Source organism: Zonotrichia albicollis, chromosome 6 (genome assembly GCF_047830755.1).
Source record: "Zonotrichia albicollis isolate bZonAlb1 chromosome 6, bZonAlb1.hap1, whole genome shotgun sequence".
Lineage (NCBI taxonomy): Eukaryota > Metazoa > Chordata > Aves > Passeriformes > Passerellidae > Zonotrichia > Zonotrichia albicollis.
This window is the reverse complement of record NC_133824.1, coordinates 1681559-1695397: the sequence shown is the minus strand read 5'-3', so window position 1 is coordinate 1695397 and position 13839 is coordinate 1681559. Positions and strand designations below refer to the sequence as shown.

Sequence of the window (13839 nt, the reverse complement as noted above, 5' to 3'; positions counted from 1 at the left end):
CTCAGTCATCTCTTTTCACTTCTTCTGGCTCTCCTTTGTAGAAGTAGCCCCAAGTTAATTTGCAATTTCGTAGTTGCTTTTAGTTTGCTCAGAAATGTCAGCTCTCTCCTGTGCATTCAGGTAGTTGTTCATGCCTGAAGCCTCTACACAGGTTGGCCATCCCACCGAGTGGGTGGGCTGTGTTCCCTTTTGTTCTGCTACTTGAAACACCCTTAACGTCAGAGACCATCACTGATCTGACCAGGAACACGCTATATCCTTTATTATTGTGGATCACATTGTTGACCATGGTTACCTTGGAAAATGTCATAATACTCATCTAAGAAGTTGTCTATAAGTATTCCCTTCTTGCAGCATTGCTCAACAGAGTGCATGCACTACCTGGATGTATTTCCATACCAGCACCCTTGGAATCACACAGATCTGAGTTTTTCATTAATAGCTTGGCTGATGTCCACACTGTTACGCCTCTGGTTTCACACTCTAACACACAGTTCTCCAGGGTGGTTTTCCCATGACGGACATTTAAAATCCCCTTCACAACTTCATGTGACACTCACTTCAAACTGGAGGTCCTTTTACTGGATTCTGTACAGTCAAGAAAGATGTCTCCTTTCTTTTGTCAACATAAAAGGCACAGCCTTTGAGTTCAACTGAATCAGCACTGCAGAACAGGCCCTCTAGAACTCAGTGACCAGGACAGATGATGACTGTGTCTCCTTCATAACAGGCATTTCCAGCTGTCAGTGGATTATGGTGAAACTGTATTTCTAGATCTTTACCACAATCAGCTACAAGCCCAGAATCACACCATGTTCTCCGATGTCAGAGTAAAGCCTCAGTCAAGGCTCAACACATCACAAAGTAATCCAGGTTACCCTCCTCCTCCTCCCTGTCCCAGTCCTCCACATGCACTGGTGGAAGAGCCTGATGTGCTCTACAGCTTGTGCTGTTTGGTAAAACTCTCCTGAGTCATTGTATACAACCCACAGCTCCCACGCTGGTATCTGGTGTCCATTAAGCTTCAAGGAGTTTCTGCTTTCAGAATTGAGTACTCCACACCAGCCACCCCAGCAAGAACCTAAAACACATCTGCATGCCAGGTCTCCTGCTGTCCACAGGTGCAAAGACACTGTCCAGGTGCTCAGCTGTGAACTGCATCACCTCCAAAGTTTTGCAATGTTAAGGAAGAGTTTTGACCCTGGGTTCTGAGCCAGAATTGGTTTCTTTCAGCTTGAGGTGGTGCCTCTGGAGAAGAATCCTAAACCAAGAAATTCCTGGGCCTTTATATCCCCACAGTCTGTGCACCTGATCTTCCTGTGCCCAATGGTGGTTTATGGTCTGGAGTCTTCTAACACCTCATGGAATTCTTTCTCCATGTCCATGTGGGCAAGCCATAATTGTTCTTATCTCCCATCCTGGGGCCCTTCAGGATCTCAGCTCTTATCTGAAGATACCCAGTCTTTCTCTGTTTACTCCCCTGCTTAGCTCTGCTTGCTGACAAAGTTCACTTAAAGTTCCTTGACACAAGTTTTGAGCAGGACCCACTCATGCTAAACTGAAAGCAAGTTACAATTAAACTTAACCCTAGACAATTAATTTCTAACATTGTAATCCCCAACATGCAGTCAGCCAAAATGTAATCCTGGTAATCTCTAAACTGCTTGTGAAACAAAAGACGGTCAGTGTGACAAATATCTGGAAGAAGTACATTCCCTCTGGGCACAGTCTTTCCCAAAGCAGTGCCTGGTTTGTCACGACGATGCCTTAGTCACTCCGGGAGCCATCACACTCCTGGAGCAGACAGATCCAGGCCCTGCGCCTCGGCTGCTCCCGCAGGGCACCGCCTCCCACAGCTGGCGGCAGCAGGGCCCGACCCTCCTCCCGCGGCCCCCGGCAGCCCCTGCTCAGCAGGAATTCAAATAGGTATTCCCACAACAAATCCTGCATGAACCTTGGAGCCTCCGTGGAGGCCCCTTTGGAGGCAGTGTGGGGGCTGTTCCCTGAAGGAGCACAGCTTGGAGAGTTCATTTGCATTGCTCTTTCTAGTGATAGCATCATCTATGTAGAGTAAGGTACTTAAGTCCCCTCTCCTGATGCTTTTTTCTTTTTTTTTTTTTTCTGTGTAGCTACACAACATTTTTATGTTTTTTTTTTTTCCCCTCAATAACCTCTCCAGTGAAACTGGAGGATGTCTTATGGCTTAAGAACTACATAATCTATTTCTGACTAAACCAGTGAAAGAAAAATTGTGAAAGATTCTCCGTCTTCGTTAAAAATCTGAGAAACTAGTCATGTCTCCTCATTTGATTATTATCAGCAGAAAGCAACTCTCACATCTCACATATGTGAGAAACAAAACTTCAAAAGTCAAAATGGAAGAATCTGGACAGATCTTTGCAAAACAATGCAGCCTGAAGTATTTACTAGAGAGCTGGAAAGAGATGTCTGCAAAACTACCTGAAATGAAGAAAGTAACTGCATACAAAGAAAAGGGAAAAAGTGAGGGAATCACTGGCCAGGATTGTCAGTGAGAGGAATAGCAGATTTGTCTTTACAAACAAGCTGTGGGTATGCTGGTACATAAAAACTAGCTCTGGAAAATAAAAGAAACAATGGGAAGGATTCTACTGATTGATGAATGGAAAAAGATATTTGCTTTTACAAATAAACTTTAGGTTTGCTGATAAATGAAATTAGACATTGAGAGATGAAAGAAACAATGGGGAAGAAAAAACCCTAAATTTTGTAATAATTAAAAATTAAAAGGGAAGGTTTTACATTAAAGGGAAATCTTTGGGAAATCTTCAGTGTCAGGCATATCGGGGAGTCTGTACCTCTCAAGTACCTCAGCCAATGGGAAAGAGAGAAGGGAAATGTGGCCGGGAAATTAGGTTAAAAATGACACTGTGTCCTCCAAAAATTTGAGAGATCCCAGGGGAATGCCCCATGGCCTCTCGCTTTATTTGAATAAAGCCAGAAAGGACTCCTCTGTCTCCTTTTTGGACATAAACCTCTGGTGTTTGTGTGTTAATATTGCTAACATCAGGAGAGCTACTATTACTTCTAACACCAATCACTTATATTTTTTCCCCACATAGTCCTCCTACAATACATCTTGCACAGCTCTAATTCCTTAAAATATCTAGTCTTTTTACGAGACCATATTTTAAAACTTGTTGAAACTTGTTTGTAGTTCAATCTCTCAACAATATAATCTCTATTCCATAGCCTTCCTAAATCAACACACCTTATCTAAGTGTTTACAAATGTATAAGATTGTGTGAACTTTCTATCAGGTTTCAAGAATTCTTTACAAATACCTTTCTTACAAGAGCATATACCCAAAGCTTCTAGACAACTGGAAGGCATTGCACCTAGCAAGACACTGCAGAGCAGCCTGCCTGCTGAGGGAGTGAATAACATGGGTGACAGGGACAATGGTGCAAACCAGCTCAGCAGGTCTCTCCTGGGAAGCCGAGTCACCACTGACATGCAGCAAGATCTCCAAAGTGAGTGGAAGTTCTGAAGGGATTTAAAAGCACTGGCAGCCTGTATAAAATATGAATGGGATGATCTCTTTGTTTGAAACAGGAGGCAGCAGGGCTGGTGTAACAGGAGCAGGTATGGCCTCGATCTTTCCAGGCCGGAGGTGTGTAGATCCATCCTCAGCACATGGAGGCAGCGATTTGAGCTGCAGCCCCAGCCTCAGAGCAGGAGAGCAGGCCCGAGCGGAGCTGCTGCCTTGAGCTGCTGCCTTGAGCTGCCTTCCCTTGGCCGGGCAGCGGATGCCTCGTGCTCGGCGGAAGGACGGGCTTGGCTTCAATCCCTGCCTGAGAGCTGCGTGTCTCCAGCTGTGCCGTGCCGCGCCGCCTCCCCGAGCGGAGCTTCCGCGGTGCGGGAGCTGAGCCACAGCCAGCCCCGGCTCTCCCCATCCCGCACCCGCAGCCAGCTCCGGCTCTCCCCATCCCGCACCCGCAGCCAGCTCCGGCTCTCCCCATCCCGCAGCCAGCCCCGGCTCTCCCCATCCCGCACCCGCAGCCAGCTCCGGCTCTCCCCATCCCGCAGCCCGCCCGCAGGCCGGGAGCCCTGCCTGCCTCTCCCTCTGGCCGCGGCTGGTACCGGCTGGTGTGACCTGCGTGCCACGGGCGTTGGAAAGCAGCCACTGCTCCCTCCCTCCCGCCCAGCCCCCTTCCTTCCCGTCTGGAGCAAGCCTGTGCTGGGCTGTGCTTGATGCCTTGTGAGGTTTGCTGCTCCTTTCTCAAAGCTGCTCAGGCCCCTGCTGAGCTGGCCAGTCTTTCACACATTGGCTGTGACGGGAAGGCTGTTTAGAGCTGGATAATGTTTATAAAACCGCAGAAATTAACAGAAACGCAGTGTCCAGGAGCACGGCTGACACCACCCTTTTAAAAGACAAAAAAACCCCAAACCCAACAAAACCAGACATGACTCAGCCCTGAACTGGAAGCTGTGAGCTGTCGCCAGTGCAGTGCTCTGCTCTGGCTGGCGACTCTTTGAGAGACAAGGTGTGTTAGCTCAAGCTCTGTGCATTACCAGCACAACTGCCTGTGCTTTGGAAGAGTTTTTTGGCTGTGATCCCACTGGTTCAGAGCAGGGACAGAGCTTGCTTGCCTCTGCCTGCTAAAGACAACGTGGACTTGTTCTGAGTCTGTATTGTTTCTCTCATAATTACTGTTTGATTAAAGCATTTAAGATATGTTTGTCTTTTTAATTTTGCTCTAGAGTAGGGCAGGAGGCCCATTCCTAAGCACACATAGTTTCCTTTAAGCCCAACCTGGCAAATTCTGATTACTTCTGAGATAGGCAGCATTATGAATCAGTCCTGAGTGCTTCTGCAGACAAGCACATTCCTGCAGCAGAGCTCCCCTAAAAAATCCAGAGGCAGATGGAAAAAGAGCTAAGGAGTAATTAAATGTGGCTGCTCCTCAAGAAACAAGCCTGTAGTAGCAGCTCAGCTGGGCCCCATAAGCCAGGTACAGGATCCAACTTCACTGCATTCAGTCTGCAGTCACAGTGCACTGAATGTGAGAGAAAGTGTTTTTGGGTCGTTGCAGGGTGTTAATGCATGGATCACCAAAGGTGGCTGGAACTTCTCAGCCTTCTGTGAGGGTAGGCTTCTCCTCCACTGCTCTGGGCCTGGCTGTTACTCCTACCTGTAGGAAGAATTAAACAAAGAGCAGTGGGCAACTGGAGCCTGTAAAACAAACAAAAAGGTTTGTAACAATCGAGTGAACATTTGTGGGCTAACTGTAGCTTGATGTTGGATGATAATGGTGCTGGCATCAAATGTTAGTGGCTTACAAAATGCAAATAGCACAGTCAGAGCACTCATCACTCCAGCTAATCCATGCAGCAGCTAATACATGTCTGAATATGGCACTATTGGCTCAGCTGGGGCTTAAAAAACTGAGCAGTGGTAGTAGGCAGGTGATGGGAGGGGCATGTGTGGCTGTCAGCACAATAATGGCAAAGCATTCTGTTCCTAGGCACAAATCTGTCTGCCTCAGGCCACCAGCCTCAGGCCTTGGGTTTTATGGCTGTATGTGATCTATCTGCAAGGAGGCCATGGGGATTAGCAGTGACATGAGCCAATAAATGAGTTCTTTGTAAGAACTTGTACAGACGAAGATACTCTGTGAGCTAAAAGCAGCCCTGCTGTTTTTACCCAAGCCAGCTAGCAGCTTTATGGAACCAATAACAAATTGCTAAGAAGTATTTGTATGTTTTGATTGCAGGAAATAGAGTGAAGACAGGACACAGGGAAGCAGTTAGGCTTGCAGTGGTCCACTCACTCTCTTAGCCTGCTTGGATAAAATGGTTTGGTTTGAGTTAAAGACCCCTCACAGGCCTTCGCTGGTGAAGTCAGTGACTATGAGTTTCCTCTTACAGTGGAAAGGCACTGAAAGAGAGTGCCCTCATTACAGTATTTGTTTAATCTCTTCAGCCAGGATGATGTGACAAAATCAAAGTAAAAATCAGTGTTTTCAGCAGGATCTACAGTTGCCAGCCAATTCAGAGAATGTGTTCTCCATGGCAGGTGAAAAGTGTATTGTAGTGGACATTGGCAGGGAGGAACAAAGCCCAGATGGTTCCAAGTTAATGACAATAGGAACCTCTAGGGACAAAGCACCATGCACTGGACCAAACAGCAAAAGTCTCCAAATGTTGCACCAGCAGTCAGCAAAGATGGATTTTAAAGTCCTAAATGTCGTTTGGGGTTTTATTTTAAGGTAGCTAATTGTGATAGTTCAGGTTTACGTTTGTGAGGTACAAGATTGTTTTGTTGTTGAGAAAGTGCTGCCTTAGAAAGGAATTTTCATAACTAAAAGAACACACATACTTCTTAATAGGGATTTTTTAAATGTACATTTTGGATACTTGAGTGCCATGTTATCTGGTGCTGCTTAAAATATGTGTGCTGTATCTAAGCATAAATACCATAGGCTATGACAGTTGCTATAGCAACTAAGCATCTACTATTAAATGGCACCCACAGGCTGAAAAACCATGTGCAGCCTGTCAGTACACAAGGTATTCCTTTCTTTTCAGTCAGCTAAGAACAGTATTTTCATCTCAGGAGCTAGTCTGTTTCTGATGAATGTGTTTGTGCTGGTCATGTGAAGATCTTTTCTCCCCCATCAGCTCTATCTTCCTTTGAAACAGCAGATACTGTAAGAACAAAATAGCCTGCAGTGGTTGCAGGCTGAAGAAGTTAATGAATAATTCCTTTTTTCGTATATTTTTGAACATACATTAGAGTGTGGCTTTCAAATCTTTTAGTCCAGATTTGAGCTTGCACCTTTTCTGTTCTGCATCTTTTGATATGACAGTGTTTTGCTCCTGAAACCAGCCTTTCAGGAGGCACCATGCTGTTCCTACAAGCCGTGTCCTTGAAAATTACAATATCAGTGGGTAACTAATTTCTGCAGTCATGGCAGACTGGAGAGTTATAATTCAAAAGCACAGTTAAAACTAACAAAAACTTTTAGGAATATGTGGTGTAGTTATTTATTTTTATGCTTACTTTACCTTAAAGTTGGTAAGCATTTGGACCATGAAATCTATGGGAGAAAAGTAGAAAAATAAGAACACTGAGTTTCATATGCAATAATAATTCTGTAACAAGCTGTACAACTGTACAACAAGCTTGTTACTGTAACAGTAACAAGCTGTTGACAGTTGTTTTACATTTTCCAAACCAGAAATGCTATTTTCTTTAGACCCATCATAAACAACAAGGAGAATAAAATGAGGCATCAGTAAGAGAAATATGCTGGTTATAGAAATAAATGCTTTATCTGCAAATTAAAATGACCCTCTATGAGCCTTGAAGAGTAGAAAGCAGCTGTGATGGCTTATTGGAGTGTTTGGATTGTTTCCAAATTTTATTTGAGAGTCTGATGAATCAATAAGTTAAAAGGAAAGTGTACTGTAGCTACAAATTATTGCTGATGTTGATTTGCTGGTGGCTTAGCAGAATTCCATGGTCTGTAAAAATATAAATTATAGTAGGAACAAAACAATTACAATTTAATAAGAGCATCAAAAAGTGAGGATAAGAAGTAGGTAAAGTAAGGCATGAAAAGGCATATTGAAAACGTGCTTTTTTTTTTCCCTAAGAGAATGATTGCTACCACATGTGTGCATTGTGTTTAAAGGGTTAACCTGATTAGAAGCATGACTATGAACAGAGATAACAGGCTGGGAGCTGGTCTTGTTCCCTGCTCTGGTCCTGCACCTCGATGGGAATGACAGCCTTGACTTTTGTAGCAGTAAAGGAATGTTAACTCCTGTCTCCTGGTGGTCTGCCAGTAGCCAGTGGTTCCCCAGCAATCATTTCAACATTTCTCATATTAATGGAATAATAAATCTTTAATTGGTGTTACTTACAAGTAGCACCAAATGCCAACAGACTTGGGATAAAGTTGCAGGAGGTGCTGTGAGCAGTGGTGCAGGATGATGTGGAGAGAGGTTTGCTGAGGCAGAGAGGCAAAGTGGGGCTCATCAAAGAGTTGTTTAGAATTTGCTGGGTGTTTAGATACTGCATGGGGCTCAGCTGCATGCCTTAGATGGTCTGCCTGCCTCCTGCCACTTACATCCTGTCCAGGGAATCATGGACACATCCTGGCAAGTTCCATCATCCTCCATTTTTTAGTTTTAATACAAGGGAATTGTCTCTTTCTCCCTGTGATTTCTCTGATTTTTTTGTTTTGGTTTTGTTTTGTTTTCTTCTTGTTTCTCAGCTTGTTTGTAGCCATCCTTTGTAAAAGGTTGTGTGTTTCTGCCATATTTGGATAAATATTATAGCCTGATCTTGTGTGTGGCTCAACAGCTGTTGGTATGGTGAGGATAAGCACACAGGCACACTCCTGTGTACAGACTGTTCTACCTAGGAGCAGCACAACCTCTTACAGATTATGTTTACAGGATGTGAACTTTAGCGATATAAGGGGTACTAATGTTTTTTTCTTTCACTGTGAAGTCCATCACGCTCAGCCGGAGAAATAGGGTAGAGTCTAGTGCCCTCTTGTGACTACATTGAACTAGTGGAAAAACATTATACTCTGACTTTACAGCGGTCAGAGCGTGAACTGCACTGGAAAACACAAAGAAATTGATCCTAAACAAAAGCTGGAAGTATCGAAAAGGGTGAATTAACCTCTCAGTGTTATTTCTGAGATGAAAATTCTACGTGGTTCACAATAGAGGCAGTAGTCACAATTCAGAGTTTACTGATATACTGAATATTTCAATGACATGTTGCTTTCATAAAAACTTTTCTTCATGCTAATCAACTAGATATGGTACTGAAGGATGGACAAGTCAGAGTTATACATTAATATTGCCCTACATAATGGAAGATTATGTCCAAGCTACATTTCTAAATTAAAAACTCCCCAAATTATCCAAATTCTGAGAGGTTGAAGTCATGATCTGAAACTATGGTCCAGCAAAAAAAGTTCAGATTCACATTCAATTTTCTGCAGCCTTAAGGGAGGAGGATGATGGTTATTTTCATGGCTTTGGTTTAATTTCACATTGATTTATTTGGAATGGCTTTTAGTATCTCCAGGGATAAAAAAAGAAAGAAAAAAAATTACTTTCTGGGGTTTCTGATTTCTTCTACAGTGTTATTTTTCTGAATTTGACTAAGAACTTTTTCTAGTATCTGAAACTGAAGAGAAACATTTAGCATAATTTCCAGCTTCCCCAGTCTCCTGAGAGGGGAATATTTCTGGTCAGAAAAGGCAATGACTCATCCTTTAAGAAATCAAGAAGTGTCCACTCAGCCTCTCTAGGGAAAGCCCCATGCTGAGTCATAAAATCACACACACCTCTGAATTCTGATTTTGTGTACACTGAAGTCACCCACTGACCTTTAGTTTCCCATCAAATTTTTCTGACTTTTCAGTCTGCCTGTATCTGCTTCACGCCACTGTGTACAGAGGAAAACCATCATTTGTCCTCTTTTTGTTTCTGCTGAAACTTCAGATTTGTTCTTGATCTAGAATCTCCTAACTTTTGCTGGTGGGCCATTCCCCCAAGTCAAGACAGTAAGATTTTCCTTGAGTTCCCTTGCTGTTTAATGTACTTTTTTCCTTCCCTTTTCCATACCATTCCATCCAGTCCTGAGTTTAGTGTGAAACTTGTGCATTTGTCCCCTTTGGGATACAGCTGTACCTGCCAGTGATGCAGTGATGCACCATTCCACCGAGAGCCTTGTTTTAGGGAGGATTTGAACAAAAGAATTAGAGACAGTTAGAAACCATACATGCAGCTAAACAGAAAATTACAGGATTTTTTATACCTTATCAAATTTCCTGTGTATCAAACACATTGCCTCATCACCTATAAATGTCAAAAATACAAGAATGAAAACTAACTGTAGTGGGTAGTGTGAGCCTCATTTTCTTGACTTATTTAAGAAAGGCAACCCCTGCCCCCAGTTAATCAAATTGATAAGTAATAGTTCTGTTGTCTCAAGCGTGTCAGACTCACACTGTCAGAGACTTCATCCCAGAAAACTGGTGCTAAGGAAGTGCTTCCAAACTCATGAAAGTAGTGTCAGGAAGGGGAGAGCTTGAGAGGCAGAGTCCACATGGACAGATCTTCAAGAACCAGGGATTTTAGAGATTATTGCTGGGGGCCTCCTGTGTACAGCACTGCAATAGTGCTGCTGGTGTCTTCAGTCCTGTACCTTGACAGGTAGCATGAGCCTGGTGAGTGCTTGGCACTGAGTGTTTCCAGTCTGGAAATCAGCTCTGCAGATCAGTATCACTCTTATCTTTTGAAAACAACAAGACACCTCCAAACACCAGAATATCACAGTGAGAAAAATCCCAGCAAAATCCCCAAGGGTCTAATGCCCATGTGACCAGAAGGAGACACAAAATTAAAATGATAGCCTGTGTATATTTTCTTCTGATGCCTCAGCATAAATAGAAGCAAATAAAGTACTTTGAATCTGACCCTGAAAGTGCTGACTAATTAGAATTTGTGTTTTAATACCTCCTATCTGCCTCCACACTGTTCTCCGCTCCATTGCAGTAAGCTCTGAATATGCATAGACACACCTGCTCCCACTTTCTAGTATCTCCTGCAAGGGCTTGTGTTTTAAACCAAGGAGCCAGACAATGCTCAAGGGAAAAAATTTCACATTTTACAGATGGGGAACTGTGATACAGGCTGCTGCATTTCTAAGTAGCTTTCTGAACATGGATATTTGCATATTTGTTCAGAACAGCTGTGACTTAAGGTTTACAAGGTTTTTAAGGACTTTGTATATCATACAGCACCCTCTTCCCACAGTATCTGTCTTCTTTTTGATTCTTCATTGCCCTCAAGAAAATATTTCAAGACAGACCTTTGAATATAGAGGGATGCTCTGTGATCATGGGCTGAAATGCACAGGCCCAGTCACTGACAGAGACTACCAAACAGGATGGATCATTTCATGGTGCAGTGAGAGGTTGCTCTTGCAGACAATATTCATGTGATGCTTTGTAAAATTTTTACCACATCTTATCATATGTCCTCAGCAGACTTTCTGTCTGAAAGGCTGGTTTTTGCTTCATCACCTCTGAGCCTTTCTTACAGGATAGAGTGTAAAGACCTAGAAGTTCTCAGTGATGTGAATTACAGTTTAGACATAATGAGTTCAGATCCCTATTCTTTCTTACCAACAGCTCACGATGGCAGCTACTGACAGCTGTTACCAGGGTATTAGTATGAGTCCAGTTTGGGATAATATTTCTCTTTTTGTGCTTCACATTCTTGTCACTCTGAGGCCGTGCTGCATCCCTGTTGCAAGCAGAAGCGCCCTCTCCTGTGCAGAGGTTCATTTTGCAGGGAAGGAGTGAGAGCAATGCCGTGCAAACCACCCACTTCCAGCAGGCACCGAAGAGATGGAGAACTGGTGAGAACTGGTGTCACATCCTCTAGACCCGGCTGCAGAACACATGCTGGGTGTTCCAGCTCTGGGGATGCTGGCACCTGTATGCTTCCCTGCATGCCAGAGAGGTAAAAGAATTATTGCATCTCTTTGATGCAGTCTCCCCACTCTTATTTGCTACTGTTAGTTTGTGCTGGTTTGAAAAGAATGTGGGCATTCCAAACTGTCAGGGAACTTTGGCATAATTTCACTGTACAGAGGAAGTTTCCTAGAAGACCAGTCCCACAGTGTGAGCTGTAGAATGACAATATCTTCACTCAGAAAAGCTGTTAAGTTGTGGGTGTTTCTGAAAGTCTTGTTCTGAGTTAGATTTCATAACTCACCACCCAGCAGAAATGTGACATTAGGTTGTACATGAGTACAACCTAATGTCTGTACATGTACAGTCACAAGGTGACCAACAGCACAAGAAACTTTGTCACACGCGGAGAGTCTGAGTTCATGCCTGTGGGGTTTTGCCAGCTTTGTAGCAAAATTGTAGCAATCCTCTTGTGGCAAAATTTAATACAGAACATGAAAGCATTTCTTAGTCAGGAATAGAGTTTTATAAGTGACTTACCCTAAACATTTATTTTTACAAAATGCAGTCTTCAGATATAACTTAAAATTGATGAATAAGCAAACAAATCACATATATTGTCTGCAAAAACTAGTCTGGCCAGCTCTAGTTCATAGCCAGAAATTATTCACTTCATGTTTTATAGTCATACTTAAAATAATCAGCAATGAGCTTATCTCCCAGGTACATTATAAGTGTCTGAGACACATGTAAAAATAAAATAATGTTTTATTTATACAGTAGCCCTTTTAGTCTTTTAGTCAAATGATTGAAGTTATACCTGAGTAAATGCTGAGTATAAAAGAGTGAAATTTTCTAATCCCACCCCCTTACAGCAGTGAGCAGTTTACCTGCTCTGCGCCTTATGTGTGGAGACCTGGCCATCTAAAGACCAAACTGGGAGTATTTGTTTTGTATTCTCTCTAACTCATAGCTTGGACTGAGTTGGGGAGGTTGGGAGCCAGATCCATATGGGTACAGATCCAGATGGCTGTGTTGAGAACATCAGATCTGATGCAGGAGGTGAACCTTTCTTCACAGCATGAAGCAGCCCCTGTGGGCTCACTGGTGGTGCCTCTGCAGGAGGAAAGGGTGGGAAGACCCACACAATCAATGCACCCCTCAGGTCTGCTCTGAACAGAAGAGTGCCCTTTGCTGTGTATCTCACACTTGTGCCACTGCTGAGACCTTTCCTTTGCCTGAGTGGCACAGTCACATACTGTCTGACAAAAAATAGATTGTGTGTGTAGTATATAGTAGAGATAATTCATGCTATTAATGTATAAGATATTGTAAAATCCAAACTATGTCTTTTGACCATCCTGGCCGGGAGCAGTGTCTTATTCATATACATCGAGTTCCCAGCACGTTAAGATAAACATCGGGGGTTTAACGTAAGAATAGAAGTTTCCAGGTCGATAATCGCTGGCTTCCCTGGGTCGGGTTGGGTCGCCCGGGCCCACCTAAGAGTGATTATCGCCTTGCTGATTACATCTTCCAAGATAACCACCCTGATACATGTGAATACATGGCTTCCCCAGAATCGACTGACAACATGGGGACACCTGCACTGAACCTTTGCCCAGCTCTGCACATGTAAAGCCATGGCGATGCGTGTGAAGAGACACAAAGAACATTTGGTCATCTCTGCCTCGGGCGGAATAAAGTGTATAAAAACTTGCTGCGAGGCAGCATTCGTGAACTGGGGAGACTCTGACATTTGGGAGGTCAGATCCGTGTGTTCACCCAGCGCCGATCCCGGGCTCGACATGACTCTGTGGTGGTTTTGACGACCGAACTTCAGTCTCGCAGACAAATTAATAAATCTTTGCTAAATTTTCTTATAAGTTTGGCTCACGATTTGGTCATTTATAACAGTGTACTTGAATTACCAGACAAGAAACAGTCACTTTATCTGGTGGGATATTTTAACAAGATGGAATGTTTCTTGGTGCCCTCACTCAGCCATAAGGCTGCTTTTCTGTTTATCCCAAGAAGTCAGCATATGCAGTTTTCCCATGTGGATATGTTGCTTGGTACCAGGCCCCTGATCCCTTCAGTAATCTATCACAGAATATTTTAGTTTGGAAAGCATCTCTGGAGATTATCTAGGTAAACTTTTAAATTAGATCAGGCTGCACAAGTCTGTCACTTCTAAAGCTTTTGTTTCAGAGTGTGGCTGAACAAAGAAACTCCAAGGATTTTCATGAAGAGAAGATGCAGAATGACATAGTAATTTAGAACAGCATGCACCTTCATTAAGGCAGCAGAACTGCAGCTGTTGCATCAGACCTTTATAATCCCTGGC

The 13839-nt window shown here is 43.4% G+C and overlaps 1 pseudogene; it reads right to left on the bottom strand.

The window, feature by feature from the left end:
• On the bottom strand, positions 1–9728 carry LOC141729240 (SHC SH2 domain-binding protein 1-like; annotated as a pseudogene).
• Between the last annotated feature and the right edge of the window lie 4111 nt (positions 9729–13839).